Source organism: Phascolarctos cinereus, unplaced genomic scaffold, assembly GCF_003287225.1.
Source record: "Phascolarctos cinereus isolate Bilbo 61053 unplaced genomic scaffold, phaCin_HiC Scaffold_9;HRSCAF=440, whole genome shotgun sequence".
Taxonomy (NCBI): domain Eukaryota; kingdom Metazoa; phylum Chordata; class Mammalia; order Diprotodontia; family Phascolarctidae; genus Phascolarctos; species Phascolarctos cinereus.
This window is the reverse complement of record NW_027556402.1, coordinates 66,268,904-66,289,392: the sequence shown is the minus strand read 5'-3', so window position 1 is coordinate 66,289,392 and position 20,489 is coordinate 66,268,904. Positions and strand designations below refer to the sequence as shown.

At 41.3% G+C, this 20,489-nt stretch overlaps 1 protein-coding gene and 1 long non-coding RNA gene across 6 annotated transcripts in view; one reads left to right on the top strand and one right to left on the bottom strand.

The window, feature by feature from the left end:
* Window positions 1–20,489, bottom strand: part of IRF2 (interferon regulatory factor 2) — a 182,905-nt gene that overhangs the window by 130,314 nt on the left and 32,102 nt on the right. For 3 of the 5 annotated variants that reach the window (XM_078149043.1, XM_078149042.1, XM_021007713.2), the window contains exon 1: window positions 10,267–10,491. The exons of 1 other annotated variant lie outside the window; for it this stretch is intronic. The gene's annotated coding sequence lies outside the window, so the exon portion shown is untranslated. Of the gene's footprint in view, window positions 1–10,266; window positions 10,497–20,489 lie in introns of those variants that run through there. One more of the 5 variants, XM_078149044.1, reaches the window with a different exon arrangement.
* On the top strand, window positions 10,635–19,329 carry LOC144455502 (uncharacterized). The gene is made up of 2 exons (XR_013484221.1): window positions 10,635–10,873; window positions 18,116–19,329. It is a non-coding gene; the product is annotated as an uncharacterized LOC144455502 (long non-coding RNA).

The window sequence follows — 20,489 nt, the reverse complement described above, 5'->3', positions numbered from 1 at the left end:
TGGTGGCAAAAAACACCTGGAAACTAAGGGGATGACCACCAGTTGAGGACTGGCTAATTAAGTAGAAACAAAGAAATAGATGCTTTCAGAGACAAAGAACGACTTGGATGAACCAATACAGAGTAAAGGAAGCACTACCAGGAGAATAATTCATACTATATCTTAAAAGTGAACAATTTTGAGGACTTTTATAATTGAAGAATGAAATGAGCAGAACCAGAGGGACAATTTATATGATGACAACACTTTAAAAGACAAACTTTGAAAGCTGTAAGAACTATGATGAAGAGAATGAGAGTTCATGATTCTAGAGGCTGATGAGAGAACATTTATCCACAACAGAGAGGCGGTGGATTTAGGGTCTCTAACGAGGGACTCTGTGTGTGTGTGTGTGTGTGTGTGTGTGTGTGTGTGTGTGTGTTTTATATACAGCCATTGAGAGAATTTGTTTTGCTTGACTGAACATTTGCTACAAAAAAAATTTTTCCTTTTTTTTGTTTTTAACAAGGTGCACAATGGAGGGGAGAATAAACAGATTTCTGTTCATTTTTTTAAATAGAGAAACAAGGAGGGGGAAGTGTGCTATAGATGTGTGTTTCATGCACTTTCAGATGAGGTCACTGCATTACTAATTTTACTTAGCTGTTTAACTTTGTTATAAGACCTCTCACAAAGTGGAAGTAGTCTGTAAATGTTTGTAATGTAAAAACAAAACAGATTAATGAAAGAAAATTAAACCCCAACAACAACACAGAATATAGAGAGTTGGAGCTGAAAGGAGCCTTGCAGCATGGTATGTCAGAGCTAGAAGGAGACTTGGAACATAGCAGAATGCCAGAATTTAAAGGGGCTTCAGAATGTAGAATGTCAGAGATTGAGTGAAGAGACTTTAAAAAGTTAGGCGGGCGGGGAGTTAAAGTTGCAACAGATCTTATGATATATAGAGTGTTAGAGCTGGAAGACATCTCAGAATATAGAATTTAAGAGTCAGGAGGGAACTTACATGATGATGATAGCTAGAATTTATTAAGATTAAGATCTGCCATTAAGATTTGCAAAACACTTTACAAATATATCATTTTATGCTCACAAAAACCTCTCAGAGGTAGGTGCTATTATTATCTCCACTTTAGGGATGAGAAAACTGAGGCACACGAAGGTTAAATGCCTTGTTTGGAGTCACATAGCTAGTAAGTGTTAGGATTTGCAGGGGATTTAGAACAATAAATACTGAAATAGAGAATATAGATGTTAGAGCTGAAAAGGACTTTAGAAATTACCTTATCTACCCTCTCATTTAAAAAATCATTTAAAAGAAAAAAGAAATTTGATCTCCACATCTTTTCTCTGGGTCTGAATTCAGGTGTGAACTTAAGGGCACAGATGACAGATCCAGTCTTTTCTACTTTTACATGCAGTCTGTCACAGCTTAATATTTAGAAATGGAAGGAACCTTAGTCAATGAAAGACTTAGGCACCAAAAAAGTACCACACAAAATTGTTACCTCTAACCTAGCTCCCAACTTTGTCCAAGTCATAAATAAACATAAATAAACAGCACTACTTTCCTAACTTCCAAAAGTTTATGGATCATCTCTTAGGTGAGTCATTATCACTATGTAAAAGCAGCCTGTCCAAAGGGTCTTGGGAGGAAGGCTACTCCAAATTATCTAGTCATTCTCTACTTCATAGTAATAAAGTTATTTAAAAATTAAATTTTTAGTTTATTTTAATTTAATTATTTATTATAATTATTTTATTATTATATTTATTATATATACTGTATATTATTATATGATTATTTGTTATAATATAATAATGAATTATTAATTTAATTTAAAAATAAAAGTATAATTTATTTAAGCATAAGATAAAATGTCTAGTTGCTAAAGATAATGATGAAGATTTTCAGGGACTCATTGAGATATATCTAAAATATGTCATTGTACTACTGGCCTCCTCCACCACAGGCATCTCTTGATGCAGTTCATCACAGTGTGGAGGGAGCCATCTCAGGTCACCCTGATCTATATCTTGCCACTGGACCCAGATGGCTCTGGAGGAGAAAGTGAGGCTGGTGACTTTGCACAGCCCTCCCTCACTTAAATCCAATTCACTTGCAAGTCATGACATCTCCTTCCTGATGTCATGGTCCTCTTCAAGAAGAAAGGACAAACAACAACCTGTGAGGAGTAGTAGCTGCCCCACTGGGGACCTAACTGGCCATGAAGTTCATTAGGCAATGAAGTTCCTTCCTTCCTTCCTTCCTTTCCTTCTTTTTCTTTGTTTCTTTTTTCTTTCTCCCTTCCTTACAGTTAGATTTCTTTTTTATGGACCATACCTTAAACCCAAATCACTCTGGCTCTCATTGATTGTCCAATAATAGGTCCCAGACTAGCCTCACTTGGTCATTTTTTGGCTTCTGATGGCTCAGAGTGAATGTAAATACCAATTATTGCTATTTTGGTCAGAAACCCAGAGGGTCTTCCCATCCCAGACTGATTACATATTTTTTGACTAGGTAAAAAAGGCCATTCTTTGCCTCATTTTCACCTAGCCTTAATCACTGAATGGGGTGTTGCCTCAGACAAACTGAGACCTGGGGAAGACCTTGGCTTAAAAAGGCCAAGCACAGCAACCAGGGCCATCTTCCAGACGGCTCCGGAAGAGAGAGTGAAGCTGGTGGCTTTGCACAGCCCTGCCTCACTTAAATCCAATTCCCTTGCGAGACATGGCTTCTCCTTCCTGGTGTCATGGTCTGCTTTGAAAGGAAAAACAAACAACACTTCAAATTAGCTAGTCATTCTCTACTTCATAGCAATGATAATTCTCATTTATATAGTCATTTCTGTAGGACCTTAAAGTCTCCAAAGACTTTCCTCACAACTGCTTTGTGAGGTATATTTTCAAAGTAATATTCTGATTTTGTAGGTGAAAAGATAAAGATCACACAGGTCTCACCTTGTAAGATCCCTACACCCTTGGGGAACTCTTTTCCCTTTGGTAAATTTCTCTTGAAGCCTACATTTTGAGGAAGTGCTCAGGTCAGGACTTTAATACCATACCTAAGGCAGCTTCCCTTTCAGCCCCCTTTACTGTGATGGCTCCTTCCACTACAATTCACTGTCTTTCATTTTTATTGTACTGGTATCCTCAGCATTAAGGTGCTTGGTACACAGTAAACACTTCATAGATACTTATTGACTTAACTAGGTTACTGACCTAAAGTTTACCAGTCTTTCCACTAAATCAAGCTGCTTTAATAATTTCCCTTAAGTAAATGTGCCTGCTTGCTAGCTTACCTCTACATCCCCAGCATTCAGGAGACATCATTTTACTATCCACCTAGAGTGTGGCTATCTTCATTTTCTCAATCTGTCCCCAACCACATTCCCCTGTCCAGGTGTCAGAAAAACCTTCTCCTTTCTTCTTTGCCAGCTTTTCTCCCTCTCTCCATAAATCCATTTTAAGCAGGGTAAAACCATCTCAAAACTGCAAAGCACTTGACAAAATGTCATACTACATATACGTACAAGTGCTGTATCTGTTTAAATGCCACATTCTGTACTATGTCTGATCCAATCAAATGTTCATTTTGTATCTCAAACTGTGAACTCAGAAAAACAATAGTTAGGAGGCTTGAGGAAGAGAAATAATCATATTCCAGCATTTATTCTCAAAGTGTGGTCGAAGAGATACCCTACTAGACCCTTTCAAAGGGTCTGTGAGATCAGGACTCTTTTAATTTCTATAGCATTTTAAGGTTCACAAATCATTTTATTTCATTTGATCCTCATATTATCCTTCTATTATCCTTATTATTATCATCATTATTATTACTATTATCATTATTATTATTATTTTAAATCATTTTAAAATGGGGAAACAAACTGACAGAGGTTAAGTGACTTGCCCAGGGTTGCTAGTAGGTATCTAGGTCAGGAGCTGAACTCAGGTCTTCCAGACTCCAGGCCCAGTGCTATCTACTGCACCACCTAGATATCTCTAATAATGCTAAGATGCGTTCATTGCCAACATAGTAACTATAAACATATGTAACTCACAAAAACAAAAGCTTTTTGGGAGGCTGTCAATAATTTTTAAAAGTGTAAAGGGCTCCTTGAAAACCAGTGATGCACTGCCTTTCTTTTACAACCCCTATAGACCTAGCAGAAAGTTAGGCACATGATAGGCTTAATTTAAAAAAAAAAAAGACAACCCTCAATTTAATCTAATTGAATTGAGTCAAATCAAGTTGAACATACATTTTTTTCCTTTTATTTAATTTGCTGTACAAGTACAATCAGTACCAACAGTCAGAACTCTATAAATAGTAGTTATTGTTACTAGTAATGATAGATATTTATAAAGTGCTTTAAAGTTTGCAATGTTGAGATTGTGTGTATTATTTCATTTGAGTCTCATAGCCACCTTGTGAGGTAAATGCTTAAAGGTACTATTACCCCCCCTTTTTAAGGTTAAGAACACTGAGGCTCAAAGAGGTTAAAAGTAATTTGCTAATGGTCATGCAGCTAGTAAATATCAGAGGCTGGATTTTAAACCAGGTCTTCCAAACTCCAAGTCTAGCACTGTATCCACTATGAAAGTAGAGCAGACATCTTCCATAAAACCATAACCAAAACATATTTTTTCCTGAGCCAAATAGGTCTCACCACTAAGACTAGTGAAAATTCAAGTGGGATGGGAGATCTTCAACTGTCCATTCCTCCCACTGACAGGTCAAGCTGGAAAGCACACAGGACCTGAGACATCCATGTAGACAAAGAGGCTCCTCATTCAACCTTTAATTTTCTTTTTTTTTCCTGGTAGACAATGAATCCTCAAAGCCTATAAAAAGTGAGTTTGAGGCTAAAACAAAGCAACAACCATAATAAAATAGCTCTCTTCACAAAGAACCAGTCTCACAAAACAAATCTCCCTTCCTGTTGATCCTTCTCAACGGAAGAGCCAAAATTTCCCTCTAGGTCACAACAGTATTTTCTTTTCAAGGCAGGTTGAATCAACATTATCAAAACTGGTTAGTGATGTTTACATATCAATTATTTAAATGATCAAGGGTTACAAAATCGAAAAAGGATCAACTTCTGATTTGGTTCAATAGTGTACACACATAACCAGGGACAGACAAATGTAGACAACAGAATTTTAGGCATGCAGAGTTCACTAGGGAACATTTCATCTAGCTCCCTTATTTTGTAAATAAGGAAACTAAAACCCAGAGAAGTTATACAATTGCACTACTGTCACAAGCTAGTTATTGCAAGATCAGAGCTAGAACCCAAGTATCCAGACTCCAAGACCAATGTCCTTTCCCCTGATTCACTCTCCTAAATAGTGTCCACAGTAACTTGACCAGGTCTGTTCAGCAGGCTTTGTAAAATGTCAAGTTCAAATGAACCTGATTAATAATAATGAGATGATGTGGGCAGCTAGGTGGCAAAATGTATAGATCTCCAGCATTGGGGTCAGGAGGACCTGAGTTCAAATGTGACCTCAGACACTTGACACTAACCAGCCATATGACCCTGGGCAAGTCATTTAACCCTGACTGCTTCACCAAAAAGCAAAAAGTAATAATAATAATGAGATGATGATGATGATGATGATGATGATGATGATGATGATGATGATGATGCCCCCCCAGCTCCTATGCAAGTTGGAAGACACCTAAGCAAAGGCACAGAGATGGATGCTATCTCATTTTAACATGAGAAAATTCAAACAGTACTCCATTTCATAATTAAACATTTCCCTTGATGCATTTACATAAAATATTTCATGCTTAATTCTTTACTATCTATATTTACTCATAGAGAGCAAAATCTTTCCAGTTTTAAATTTTATGTTCAGTATTATAGCCAGGAAAAATAAGCATTTAATCCAGAGCAATGTTTATTTTCCTGTGGTCTACAAGTGCCTGGATTTGTTACTTTAATTATACCTGATAGGATTCTTAAAAGAAAAAAAGAATTTAAGGAATTAATTCCTTTAAATAAATAATTGTAAGAAACCAAACCCACCAGGCAATGAGAAAAAAAAAATTCAGATCAAATGCTGAGCTCTCCAAAATCAAGGAAGCTAGTTTGTATTACTCTGTAATTAGTAGTAATGCTTTGTGATATTTACCAACTAAACCAAGCAGTTCAGAATGGGAATAGTTTTTATTATGACATCATTGTTCAGGAGCCAGAAATCTGTAGACATGGTGCACAATGCTATAATTTCATTGTAACAACTCAATTTTCTGCCATGGCTTGCCTCAGGTGTACCTGGTATGATTATGATGGCATTTCTAAAGTCAGTCCTGAAGTATAAAATGATCTCTTTATTACTTCCAAACCCAAGAAAAAAAAATTGAAGGAGTTGATAGGCGCCTTTATTACCAAAACATGTAACTCATGTCATATGGGAAAATGAAAACCAAAATCCAATTTTGCTCTAATATAAAAGTTCTTATTATAGCAACACACATCACAGCAATTAAACATTATATACTGCTACGTTTTAGGGCTTCCCACTGCATTCAACTTCTTGCACAATTAAGCTATAAGTTATAATCACTCAATAATGACAAAATCCTGGTCTTTGCTATTGAAATCAATAACTGTTTTTTTCTAAGATTATCAGTTGAAGTTGTAAAGATTTAACTTGCTGGAGGACTCCTAGAAAAAGTACAAAGGTAAATTAAAAATTAAATGTCAAACATCCAGCTTGGAGAGAAATGTATCTCTAGATGCAACTTAACATTTTAAGAAAACTTTAATTGAAATGCATTATAGGAGGCTCTACCTGGAATAGATGGCTAAAGGTTTTTCAGAACTTAGCCAACTTTAATGCCTGCATGTCACCAAAAGCTGACAATTATCTGGGGGAAAAAACATTAGCTCTCACATAGGCAGTTTTTCCCTCTCAGTAGTCTTCCTTCATGACTTTACAAGAAGCTAGCATCATAGTCACTGATTGATTGGTCTATATTTGGATGATACACATGAAGATAACATTTTTAATTGGACAGGTCACATTTTTTTTGAATGCCAATTAAATTTTATTTAGCTCAATGAAAAGTTGGCACCATTTTCAAAGCTGTAGAGGCTAGTCTCCAAACAAAGGGCTCACAATAAGAACCAGCCAGTTCAATAACATACACTCATTTAGGCAGTTATTAGAATGCTGGTGTGTAAGAGCAAAAAATAAAATATGAAATAGCCTAGCTTCTTATCAAATATCTTCATATAGGACTTGTGACTTTTAAACTAGGATTTTGTCCTAGAAAATAGAATAATAATAATAATAACCAGAGGATGAGAGAATAGTAAAGATACTTTTCAAGTTCTTAACATTCTATGAATTCAGAAATTGGATAGTCTGTGCCCCACTCCACCCCTTTTTGTGTGTGTGGATCTGGAATTTCATCCCTGTGAGAATTCTAATGTGGAAATTCCTTCTGTCAATGTGGATCAACTCATCTATGACTTAAGAGTCCCAGAGAGTCCCCAGCCTGGGGAACTGAGAGGATAATTGACTTGTCTATGAAATGTATCAGAGGTAGCACTTGAACTCAGGTCTTCCTGGCGCAAAGGCAACCTTATACCCACATCAGACTGCCTCCCTATGCTCTATGTTGACTATTATATGAAAAGCAATTCATATGTCCAGTAGAATGCAAGGTCCTTGAGGGTCTTTTTGTCTTCTATAATGCCTTGAACATAGCAGAATTTAAGAAAAAAAAAGTTTGCTGAATTGACTTGTCTAATCGAGAGGAAGCATCATCATCACCTTTCAGCAACATTCTTTTTGCTATTTTGTTACAACCTTCTCCCATTTTGGGAAGGACCCCAGCCCAGCCATTGCATCCTTCATTTTCTGGACTTGGCCACCATTCCACATCTCCCCTGATCCTTGACCCCCTCATTTTCCTCTCCCCTCACCCTTTGACCTGTTTTTATGAGTTTTTCCAGGGTCCACACACTGAGGGCTGGGATTGTATTTTCCACTTGTATTTGTTCCCCTAGACCTTAGCACAGTACCTGGGGCATGGAAGTACTTAAGAAATGGTAGTTGATTGGCTGATGGATTATCATTCCTCATACAAGTTAAACTTCCATCATTCCTGGAGGCCTGTTGTAGTGTGACAGCATCTAAATTCTTTGAGTGGAGAATTTCATTTATTGGATTTTTATTCCCAGCAACCAACACGTAAATGTTTGGGGGTTTTTTTAAGAATTTTTTTGTATGAGTATCTCCAGCATGTCCCTGATCACAGTAGGCATTTAATAAATGCTTGCTGATTCATTGATAATAGATATCGCAATGAATTTGGAATCAGAAGACCTTCATTCTGCAGTGGGATTCAAATGCACTGGCCTTGACTTGGAATCCTGGATCTGCTATCCTCTATCTTCTAATAAATTACCTAAATCCCCTGAGCTTCAGTTTTATCACCAGCAATAGAGGTCCTTAACCTTTTTGTGTGTCATGGACTTCTTTTGGCGATCTAAGTCTATATTTTTTCTGTATGCCTTTCTCAGAATAATGCTTTTACATAATTGAAGGAAATGCTAAATCCAGTTAGAGTATTAGTGAAATTAAAGATGTAACTTCTTCCCATCCTGGTTCTTGGAAGGGGAAGGGTGGCCCAAGGACCCTAGTATAGGAACCTCTGGACTAAATGATCTCAGGTCGCTTCAGATTCGAAAACCTATGACCCCAAGACTCCAAGGTCATAGGATTTTGTTTAAGGAGTGGACAGGGATCTTTATTACCAAAACATTAGACCATTAGGTTCCGAGGAAAATTAATGGATGACTGAAAGCCTGACCACAACCTTACTAATTCCTGAAAATCAACAACAGGAAATCCAGCTGTCCTCCACCCTCGCTCGCCATTCATCAAAAGCACATCCAATCTGATCGGCACTTAGAGAAGGAAGAGGCAGCCAGCCAATGCCTGGGCCACTCTTAATTAGACTGGAAATGCCATTGCTTTCCTAAACCCATGGAGCTTCATTTAAGCACGGGAAATTCCTCTTTCCCCCTTCACCACCTCCCCGCAACCCTAGGGATACCCTGGGGAGGCAGAAGAGCTAAGCACACAGGGTTAAATTTGGAGAAAGCCTCTCTTTTTTTTCATGCTGGAACTAGGGCAGGGGCAGCAGGCTGGGCAGTGCCCCTCACCCCCTCAAGCAGGCTCCGGTCCCGCCGCCAGGTGTCCCACGCTTGGGGGCAGCTGCTGAGTAGCCTGTTCCCTCGCCCGGCCCTGCCGGCTCCTCTCGGGCCGGCCTCGGCGGTGGCTCGCCATTGGCCCTCGAGGCCAGCCGGCCCGGCCCGCCAGGGAGCGAGCGGGCGCGGTGGGCGAGCCGGGGAGAAGCGGCGGCGGCTCTGGGGTAACCAGCGCCGGAGCCAATGTCAAGTCCCCCGCACCCGCGCCCCTGGGGGAGCCTGGGCCTGTCCCGGCTGCGGTCCCTGGGCACCCGACAAGCTGCGCCCCACGCGCGCGGCGGGGCCTAGCCCCAGGCGCCTCTCGCCTCCCCTCGGCCCCCTGTCGCCGCTCGGGCAGCCGAACCGGGTCCAGGCTGACCCCCGAGCCCGAGGGCAGGGCCTGGGGGAAGGACGCAGCTCCCCGGGAGCCGGGCGAGCAGAGGCCCAGGGCGAGCTCCTCCGGCAGGCGCACCAACCGTGCCAGGGCGGCTCGTCCTGTCCCCAGCCGACTGGCAGGGGAGTCCAGGCCTGGGGAGCGACGACCCCCGCCCAGCCCAGAGACTCCGGGGCAGCCGGACAGACGTGATAGTCGGCATGGCCCCGGCCCAAGGACACAACCCCACTGCGGGGACGACAAGCGGCGAAGCGCGGCTCAACCTCCGCGTCCAAGGAGTCACCTCTCAGCGTCTACAAATCCAAAAGTGAAATTAAACCAACACCACCACCTCCAACCTCCTCCTCCTTCTCCTCTTCCTCCTCCTCCTCTGCCTCCTCCTCCAAGCACCCCGGGGAGCGACTGCAGAGGCAGCAGCTTCCCCTGAAATGCAGAGGATCCACCTTCGAGATGAATATTCCGGGGCCAGGGCATCTCCTGCCAGAATATTGTCAACCCCCTCCCCCGCTAACACAGAGGACACACAGACCCACGGACATGTCTTCATAGACATGCCCCCTGCGAGAATCCCCCAAACACACCAGCACACATAGAGAGACAGCCCCTCGCAAAGAGACACAATCGTTATTTGGAAAATAAATAAATAAATGTTACCTCTCTCTCTCTCACTGTGTGCTTGCTTGTTCAACGCTACCCGTGTAATCCCTGCACAAGTGTTGCTAAGGTTGTGTAAAAAAAAAAAAAAAGAAAAAAAAAAAAACGGAAAATGAAAACCGGTCAGTGGAAATAATCGCAGGAGCAAAACTAAAAGTTACTCCTTCGGCTTGCCTGAGAACAGTCCAGATCGAAAGCAAAACAAGGAGAGGAAACTGCAAAGAGCAGAGGCTGGAAATCCCCCTCTTCCCTCCTCCTTCCTCCTCTCTGCTCTCTCCGCCCTCCTCCCTCCGCCCTTCCTCCTCGGCCCTGTTTGTTTCGCCTTGTGCAACCAGGGAGGTGGGGAGAGGGGGGTTGGGACTGGGGAGAGGAGGAGGAAGAGGGTGGAAATCAGCCGGCCCAGGGAGAGGTGCGGAAGTTTGCCGCCGCCTCTCATTGGCCCACGGGGCTGCTTTCATCATTTCTCAGAAAAGTCAATTTCATTTTCACTTCCTTCCAACCTGCAACTGCAACACACAGGAGGGGGAGGGAAATCGAGAGGTTTCCATTCAGGCCACAATCAAGAAGCTGTGGCAGAAACTACCCGGCATCTCCCTCTCTAGCTGAGGTGAGAAGGTTTGAGAAGAGGGTGATTTGGCCAAGAGGGTGATCTGGGTGGGGCTTAGGGGAGGCAAGAGACTATTGTGTTTGATGAGGATACTGGGGGTTTTGTTTGGTTTTTGTTTAAGAACAGCAGATACTTTCTTATTTGGTGGATGGGCATTCCAATCATGGCAAACTAGCAGCTCCAGGCTTGCACCTCCTGTGGATTCTAATCCATCTTTTCCCATAAACCCTTCCTGGGATTCTTCCTAACTGATCCTTTTCGTATCTCCTAGGTACCAGTCTATCCACCACTTGAGCTGTGCATCTCTTGTCTCTCATTCTTGCTACTTGACCAGTAAATGCACCTACTTTCCCATCTAGATAGGTCTTTTTCTAATGTCTTTTAAACTACTTCTGGGGGCAAATCGTCTTTACTATCTAGTTATAGCCTATGTAAGCATTTTGTTGTTGTCCTGTTAAGTCGTGTCCGACTCTTCTTGATCCCGTTTGGCAAAGATACTGGAGGGGTTTGCCATTTCCTTCTCCAGTCCTTTTTACAGATGAGGAAACGGAGACAGAGGATTAAGTGGTTTGCCCAGGGTCACACAGATAGTAACTGTCTGAGACAAGATTGGAACTCAGAAGGATGAGTCTTCCTGACTTCTGACCCGGCACTCTAGGCACTGCACCTACCATGCCCCTTCTTTCTCTTGTCTTTTCACTTCTAATGCTGATTCTTCGGTGTTCGAGGTCTTCCTTTCATGGTTTGCAGTCATATAGCAACACCTGAGGTATTTTGGCGTTGAGATGGTGGGCTTTTTGTGGCAATGGATAGTTTGGAATCATTGAAAGCAGTTTGCAATTCAAGGAGGCTGCCCAGAGCACCGGCTGACATCAGAGGATCTGGTTTAACATCCGGTGATGCTAATTACCTGTGTGAACTTGGGCAAATCATTTAACCTCCCTTGCCTCAATTTCTTCCTCTGTAAAATGGGGATAATAGCACCTATGCGTAAAACAACATATGCAAAGTGCTTTGCAATCCTAAAGATACTATATAAATGGTAGCTATTATTATTGCCCATTAATGGTGTAATATGATGGACTACTGACCTAGCTCCAAGACATAGCTTGGACAGTTTTTTCTGCCATCTGTTTCCCCAATGTGTATGGTAAGACCCATTTTTTTTCACATTCCTGTTAATTTTACTGACAATGGCTTTGTAATGCTCCAGGACTCAATACAATTTGCAATGAAAATAGGATTTGAAAAATCTCACCACCAACCGACAATCCTGTTTGGGATTAATAATAATAATTATAATGACTCAAATTTATGTAGCACTTTGAGGCTTGCAACATGTTTTATTCTATATTTCATTTGATCATCTCAGAAACTGTGAGGAAGATGTTTTTATCCCCATTTTACAAATGAGGAAACTGAGGCTGAGAGAAGTTAAATGACTTTCTCACATTCATGCAGCTGGAAGGTCTCTGAGTCAGAATTTGAACTGACTCCAAAGCAACACTTTTCATGAAGGATGCCAAGCTCCAAGACACCGGCAGACACTGCAGACAAACATGCTTCTCCCTGTTTGATACACCACTTGATCTCAGTATTAAGTGAATCATTGAACAAGGTCATCTTTGTAGTTATATCTACCACAGAGATTTTTTTTTAATGGTTATTATGTACCCATGGAGGTACCTTGTGCAAGCATAGCCTTCAAGACTGTATTTGCTTTGCTGAGTCAAATGCTTTCTTAAAATTGATAAACAAATAAAAAATCTGTGGGATCTTATATCTTCTAAACCTCAGCCTGTTGTGTAACTAAAAATGTGCTCTGCTGTAGAAAACTGTCCACACGAGTCTGTGCCTTTCTAACATTTTTTGTTGAGAATATTCTTGATGCATACTAAGGGTGGGGAACCTTCGGTCTCAAGGCCACTTGTGGTCCTCCAGGTCCTCAAGGGCAACCCTTTGCCTGAATCCAAACTTCACAGAACAAATTTCATTCTTATGACAATTTTATACAGATGAAAGAATGGAATAGTCACTGTTGAAATTATACAGCCAGTGTGGATCTCAGTATGTAACACAAGAAAAGTCTATACCCTTTGTCTCAGCAATCTCACAATTGATTATATATCTGGAGGAAGTCAAAGACAGAAAGAAAGCTCCATTATATACTAAAATAATCCTAATAGCTCTCTATGTAGTAGTAAAGATCTAGAAACAAAGTGAGTGCCCACAAATTGGAGAATGGGGGTGGGGGGGTAACCTATGGTATATGAGTAACAGAATATTATTGTGCAATAAGAAATGATGAATAGGAAGAATTCAGAGAAACACAGAAAGGTTTTCATGAACTGATACAGAGTGAAATAAGCAGAACAAGAGGACAATATACACAATGACTACAAAAATGTAATAGACGAAAAGCCCGGGAAGGTCTCAAGGGACAGAAGAGGTCTATCTCCCTTTCATATCTAAGAAGCAGGAGGCTCCTGGGTCAGAATATTGTATACCTCATCAGATATGGTCACTGGATTGAATGTTCTTCATTTGTTGTTTTTCTTTATCACAAGAAAAGGATCAAACTGAGAGGAAATAGGGAAGTGGTTTAAATGACTGCAATGAGGTGATTAAAACAAAAAGAAATTATGACTTCAATGTGAAGACAAAAGGCATCAAAATATTTTTAAATAAATAAAAGGAAAAAATGGCAGGGGTAGGGAGGGGAAGGAAAGGTTTTGTAAAGATGGGAAGTATCAGTAGCTTCTCAATTGCCTTATTTTGTCATTAAAAGTACTGGCTGTGATCTTCAGTTTCTTTTGGAATCATTATTTTCCTTTTTTGGGGTATCTTGAGAATTGATCCCTGAATGATTTTAAAGTTAAATCATCTCAGCACAGATTTCTTCTGTATATATTTGGTCAGGGTCTAGCTGCTCATCCTGATTTCATGTTCTTAAATTACCATTCCTGCTTCCCTGCATAGTGCATCAGGTACTAAGATGGTAGGGTATAACTGTGTTAATTATATTACCATTGCCTATGAGAATAGAAGATTGTCTAAATGTGAATTATCATTATTAAAATGCCAACAAATCTGTTCCTTTTGTTTTCCTTATGAACCCATCTATGGAATAACAAGGCTTAGCTGTATCTCAAATCTAGCTCCTGGTCTTCTGAAGAGATGGAGGACTGCCAGGCCTTACTGGTAGTTCTGCTACTGCCTCCTAATATCCTTCAAAACTTAGCATCTGCCTTGCCCTACAAGATTCCTGAGAGTGTGGGTTTAACTCCATGTGTAATCTAAGGATCTTTGGACCTTACCATCTCACCATCGTTACCTTTAGAATTTGCTGGCCTTTCCCATCTGCCCTACAGCTGAGCTTTCTTTGATGTGTTGTTTCCCTGAATTAGACTATGAACTCCCTGAAAATAAGGCATGTGTCAGTTTTTCTCCTTGTATTCCCAGCACCTAGCATAGTGCTTGACACATAGTAGGTACTTAAGATTTTTTTTCATTCATTCTTTGTTGCCTCTTTGACTACTTTTTAGGAGGGATGTGCATGTGTGTGTGTGTGTGTGTGTGTGTGTGTGTGTGTGAGGGAACCCTGGTACTATTTAATCCTGCTCGGTAATGTTTTTCAAATGAGGTTGTACTCCAAATCAGTGTTGCTCTTGACTGCCAATGTAGTGCCATTTGGCAAGTTTTCTAGCTGAGGTGGTTTCTGGATGCTTTCAATATCTACCACATGATAAGTTTTTTTATCCATTTAACTTTTACAAAAGGACAAGAATTCTCAACCTTCATTTTTGTCCATTTCCCATTTTTTTCATAGTTGGCAGCTTGTTTTAAAAGGTTGGATTGGAACTAGTATAATTAGAAGCAATATTCTCTTATCTTCATTCTTTCTTTTAATACTTCCCGAACCTGCTCTCTAACCATCTGATGATCTGAACTCATATAATTTTGAATGTTTGCTATATTTATGTTTACTGACTTTTAGGAGATATTCAATTTCATTTTATGTCACCACAACCAGGGATTTTTAACTTTCTTTTTGTAAAAAGTGTTCATGATATAGACATCAGCCTACAAATCTTTGGCTCTTGTCTGCTTTCATTCTGAGAAAGATTTTCCAAGATATCTTGCACTGACCTCCCCAGAACTACTTTCACAATAAAGTCATATGTTGACATGGCTTAGAACACCTTGTCAAATTCTTCATAGAATTTGTCTTTTTAATCTCCTGCAACTGCTATTGGTACTTACTGTTGTTTAGTTGTTTTCAGTCATGTCTGACTTTTTGTGACCCCATTTGGGGTTTTCTTGGCAAATATACTGGTGAGCCTTGCCATTTCCTTCTCCAACTCATTTTACAGATGAGGAAACTGAAGCAAAAGTTAAATGATTTGCCCAGGGCCACCCAGCTAGTAAGTATCCTAGTTCAGATTTGAACTCAGTAAGATGAGTCTTCCTGACTCCAGGCCCAGCACTCTATGCACCATGATGCCACCTACCTGCCCCAGTTTCAGTCGTGTCCAGCTCTTCATGAGCCCATTTTTAGTTTTTTTGGTAGAGATACCAGAATAGTTTGCTGTTTCCTTCTCCAGCTCATGTGACAGGTGAGGAAACTAAGGAAAACAAGGTTACATGATTTGTTCAGTGTCACACATCTAGTAAGTGTCGGAGGGCACATTTGAACTCAGATCTCCCTGACTCTAAACCAAGCACTCTACCCACCTAGCTGCCCCCTAGATGGTACTTTACACAATAGATGGTCTGTTGGATGGATAGCCTTTCCAGCCTGGTAAGAACTTACACTTTACTGTCCCAGCCCTTAAGAGCCACTGGAGTATGACTTTGGTAAAGGTAATCATCTCTGGGACATTGTCCCTGTCCCACTTCACAGAAAGCTTCCAGAATTCAAGCCAAGAGGATCTTTATGAAAATAATTTCCAATATGATTAAAAATACATCATTCTACATCAAACTAATACAACTAATGGAGGAAAATAACCATACAAAATACACTTAATTGAAAAGGCAAGAAAGTATCCGTTTGGCTATACAAAACGAAACAATGTGAGTTCTCCACTCTTTGTTGCTACAGTATTGCCCATCACTGAGAGGGCTGAGAGGCAGGGCAGGACCAAGAGCACTGTATCAATTCCAACTCTTTACTGGTCCTGTCCACTTGCCAATTCTGGGACTATAGACAGGCAAGTCATGTGGCCTCTCCAAGGCAAGGCTTCTTCATTTGTAAAATCTACAACCATTTATTAGGAGCTTACTGGTGCTCAGGGACAGACACTAGAGATAAAAAGAAAGACGAAAACAGTCCCTGCCCTCCAGGAACTCATATGAGAGAGATAAACATGAAAATAAATGCATATAAGACATAGTCATGCCATGGGGTGTATGGGGTATTCATGGAGGACTGACACCTCTGGTAAGAGGACTTGCCGAGCCCTTTTCGGGGTCGCTTATCCACCTTTGGTGTCCATCTGTCACCTAACTCTCCCTGTGGCTCTAAGAAGCTATACCACGAACAGTGGTCACACCCTGTAAACTGTCTCAGTGGATGGGTTAAACCAGGTTGAGTGTAGCTCACAGAGTGTAATTCACAGTGGGTGAATTAGGGGGATATGAAGATTTCCCCCGGCAGAATGGGTGGATGAGAAAAATTTGTTTCAATGGCCACAAAGGCAGCTGAAGCAGAAGCTGTGGAGCACTAGGAGCTTGGTCAGACATCAAAGACACCAAGATCTTCTAGTGTATCCCTAGCCATCTCCCGTTATTCTGACTTTTGTCAGAGTCTGGGCTTTAATGACTCTGAAGGAGATGGTGAGGCTGATGATTCTGTGCCACTCTGCCCACTTAAATCCAAATCATACACGAGTTAAGACATCACCCCATGATGTCACTGGCCCTCTTCAAAAATGAAGGACACACCACAGTAGGCATTTATTAAGTGCCTACTATGTGCTGGGCACTGTGCTGGTCATAGCTCAAATGGGAGAGACAAACATGAAAGTAACTAAATACATACGAAGGCAATAATGAAACAGCTCTTCTCCTCCAAGATGTTGAATTCTCCTGGGGGAAACAACTTCCTCACAGATAGGAAAGAGCAGGGAGGAACACACGCATGCACACATGCACTCGTACACACTCAGTACAGCTGCTTTGAATGCAATACAAATTACTTTGTTACAGGTACAAGTATTAACAAGGTTCCAAATTAAATCAGAGCTACACAAAAGTCAGCATCCCACATTGTCTAGATTAGGAGATAAATTCCACTTCTAGGTTCCTTGGTTCTGAATATATCTGTCCATTTACCCAGATGCCAGAGACCATTCCTATGCCAGGACTTGTTTTCCCTGGATATACACAAAAAAAGTCTTTGTTCTCTTTCTATTTCCACTCTACTTTTAGCCCCTAAGAAGAAAGCAAAGGCTTTTCTTTTCTTGTTTCCTTTTGGCCAGTGAAGCTCAAGGAAATAAGTGACTAGATTTCACAGTTCCTAAGGAACCTCCAATCACTTACCACCTCTTTCTTTTACTCACAACATTCTTCAGGATTTGCTTGCTCTAGAAACTAGCCTGGGCTATTTCTTGCTCCATTTGCCATGAAGTGATCTTAGGGAGGCCAAAAAATCCTCAAAATATCCCACAGTATCTAAAAGTCCCACTATTAGAGAATCAGTCTTTTGTGTTATCATTGTTCTCTATTCTGTCAGTCTTATTTTTAAATGAAAATATTCCTAAGATTAATGCCATAGGTCGTTAACATGTTAGTGTGAATTAGTTTCTCAGAGCCTCCTGCAAAAAGAAAGACAAGTAGCATGAAAGCACTGAGGATCTAGGAGAAGGCTAGCCAAGGTTTCTCCTTCTCCTTTTCCCTCCCCTCATGCAAAATTGCCAACTTGTTCACTTATACCTGCAAGTTTCTCCCTTTAATTTAAGGCTGAAATTCTTACCCTGGGGTCCATGGCCTCCTTTAGGGGCTGGGGGGGAAATGCCTTTTTATTTCAATGTAATTTGTTTCCTTTATGTGCTTCATTTTATGCATTTAAAAAAACATATGGACTTAAGCTTCAAAGGATCACTAAAAGGGTCCATGACATCCACGATGTGAAAAAGGTTTTGTACTCATTGGAATGCAAATTCCCTTAAGCAAAACAGTATCTTAAGTCGTTATCAGCCATTTACAGAAATTGCTGTTTTTCCATCTTTATATCTCCAGCAAAAGGACAACAGGTTGAGCCCAGAACTGAATAGGAGGAAGAGTGGGCTGGCTTGCATTTGGGAAATTACACAGTGCTTTTAGTCATCCTGAACTGTTCCTGAAGAAAGACCCCTCTCTTCAACATGAACATTCTTCTCATGATGCTCCACAGTTGTGAATCACAGAACACAGTAACATCTGAGGAATCCAAGTTTCAGGTGACCCAAATGGACCAGTGTATTTCTAAGGATGATCTCTGTCTAAAAAAATTGCATTAGGGGAAATGTCTCCTCAGAAGGAGTGAGTAAGCCAGTCCTTGCAGCAAGAATGAGGTATAAAAGGCAGAGAGTCTGAGGGCTCAGCTGGCACCCACAAAATGTACAAAGTTCATAGGATTACAGCAGCAAAGGACCACTGAGTCCAACCCACTTATTTTACAGCTGAGAAAACTTTGGCCAAAGAGGCCAAGTGACTTGCCCACAGTCATATAGTTAGTAAGTATCTGTAACAGGATTTGAACCCAGGATTTCCTGACTCTTGAGTCCAGTAGCCTATCCATTACATTACCTTCCTAGAGAAAGGCCACCAACAAAATAGGTCATATCATAACCCAAAAAGAGGCACAGCCTATAGCCTATCTCTGATACCCATAGTCTCACATAAGACAGGCTGCCTCTACTCTAGCTAGACACTGGAAATGTCTTCTTTTCCTAATGCCCAGACCCCAGGCCCTGGTAATTTCCTTGCCTTGTACTTGTACTTCCTCTCTGATTCAGCAGGACCTCCCCACCCCCCACCCCAAGCCCATAGTACTTCTCTGACTGCGGTTTCAGAAATGGTGAGCCAAACAAATTTGCCTAAGCAAGAATCTGCCCTCTCCCTATAAAACCCATGAACTTCAGCTGCCTCAGGGAGCTGCCCCAAGGTTAACGTGATTACAGCTCAGGCATCCCACACATCTACCAAGAAAAATAAATAGGGAGCTCAGGTGAGCTGGGTGTGCCATCCAAAAGCAGCCTCTCTGAAGGGCCATTAATGATCCCCCTACCTCCTGAACCCTTTGAAGACCAATACGTTCAAAGTCCCAATGACTGACTTAGTTTAATGTTTCTGTCTTTACCACTGTTGTCTCCCCTCAGGCCTCCCTCCCACTTCCCCACTTTGCTTTAGGCTCTGAGCCTCCCCTTTTATGTAGTAAAAGCATAATAAAAGGCCTAATGCTTTCTTCATCACTACTCTTGATTTTTTTTTAAAGTTCTTTCTAAGTCCCATAACATCCCTTCACCATGTTGGCCCCTTCTCCCACTGGTAAGTTCTTTCCAATGCTTTCATTTTGGCGACTGGCCTAAGCTGGACACCTTCCATTCCCTTCCCTGCTATGCTTTTAACTCTCTCTGGACTTCACCTCCAAACATCAACTGGCTTCTTACCCTAGAACTTATCTCAGTACTTAGTGACTTCTCACCCTGGATCATCCCTCTCTCCCCAACATTCCCCATCTCTCATTGGTGTTTTCCTTCCAAGGCCTCCATTTTGGAGATAAGACCAGACTGGCTATGCTTCCTTTCCCTCCCAGCTGTGTTTCTGTTTCTGGATTTCACCAATATGTACAGTTGTTTATATTTGTATCCCTGGGATCTAGCACAGTGCCTGGCATATAGTAAGTGCTTAATAAGTGCTTGTCACCTTGTCTTGCCTTGCAAATAATCATTACAGATAGTTTCTGAATCTGGCCCCCATGTGTCTGCCCCTGACATGTTCTTCCTTTCCATTCTGGCCAGGCCCTGGCCCTGGCCCCCTTGTATTCCTCCTCCTGCTCTTGCTTCTCTATCCCTGGCCTTCCTGTGTGCCAGCCCTCTCTCCACAAGCATACGGTCCCTTTCCTGCCTCCCTTCCCCACTTCCATAGCCAAATTTGCGATTCCTAAAAATCTCTTTACCTAGAGGTCTACAGAATGGTCCATTCAGGTAAAGGTAAAACTATCTGTATTAAGGATGGGGACAAGGAGTGGTTCTATGAATTACCTATGGAAAAACATGCATAGAGAATATAAACAGGTGGGAGGAGGGAATTGTGGAAAGATGGCAGAATAAGGCAAGAAATTACCCGGCTCTACCAAATTCCCCCCAATATAACTTAAAATAATGCCTCAAAGTGAATTTTAGAGCAGCAGAAATAATTAAAACTCGGGATAAAGTAGTCATCCAGACTAAGACAACTTGGAAGGATGTTAGAAAATATTTGACCTCCCCAGGTGATGGTCTGGACAGGAGTGAAGTGCATATACCCACCAATAAAAAACAAGCAGCTCTGTTGAGGGGCAGGGGAAGAGAGAGTTATGTCAGGAGCAGCTGATGCTTTGAAAACTTTCCCCACAAGGTGTAAGGAGGGG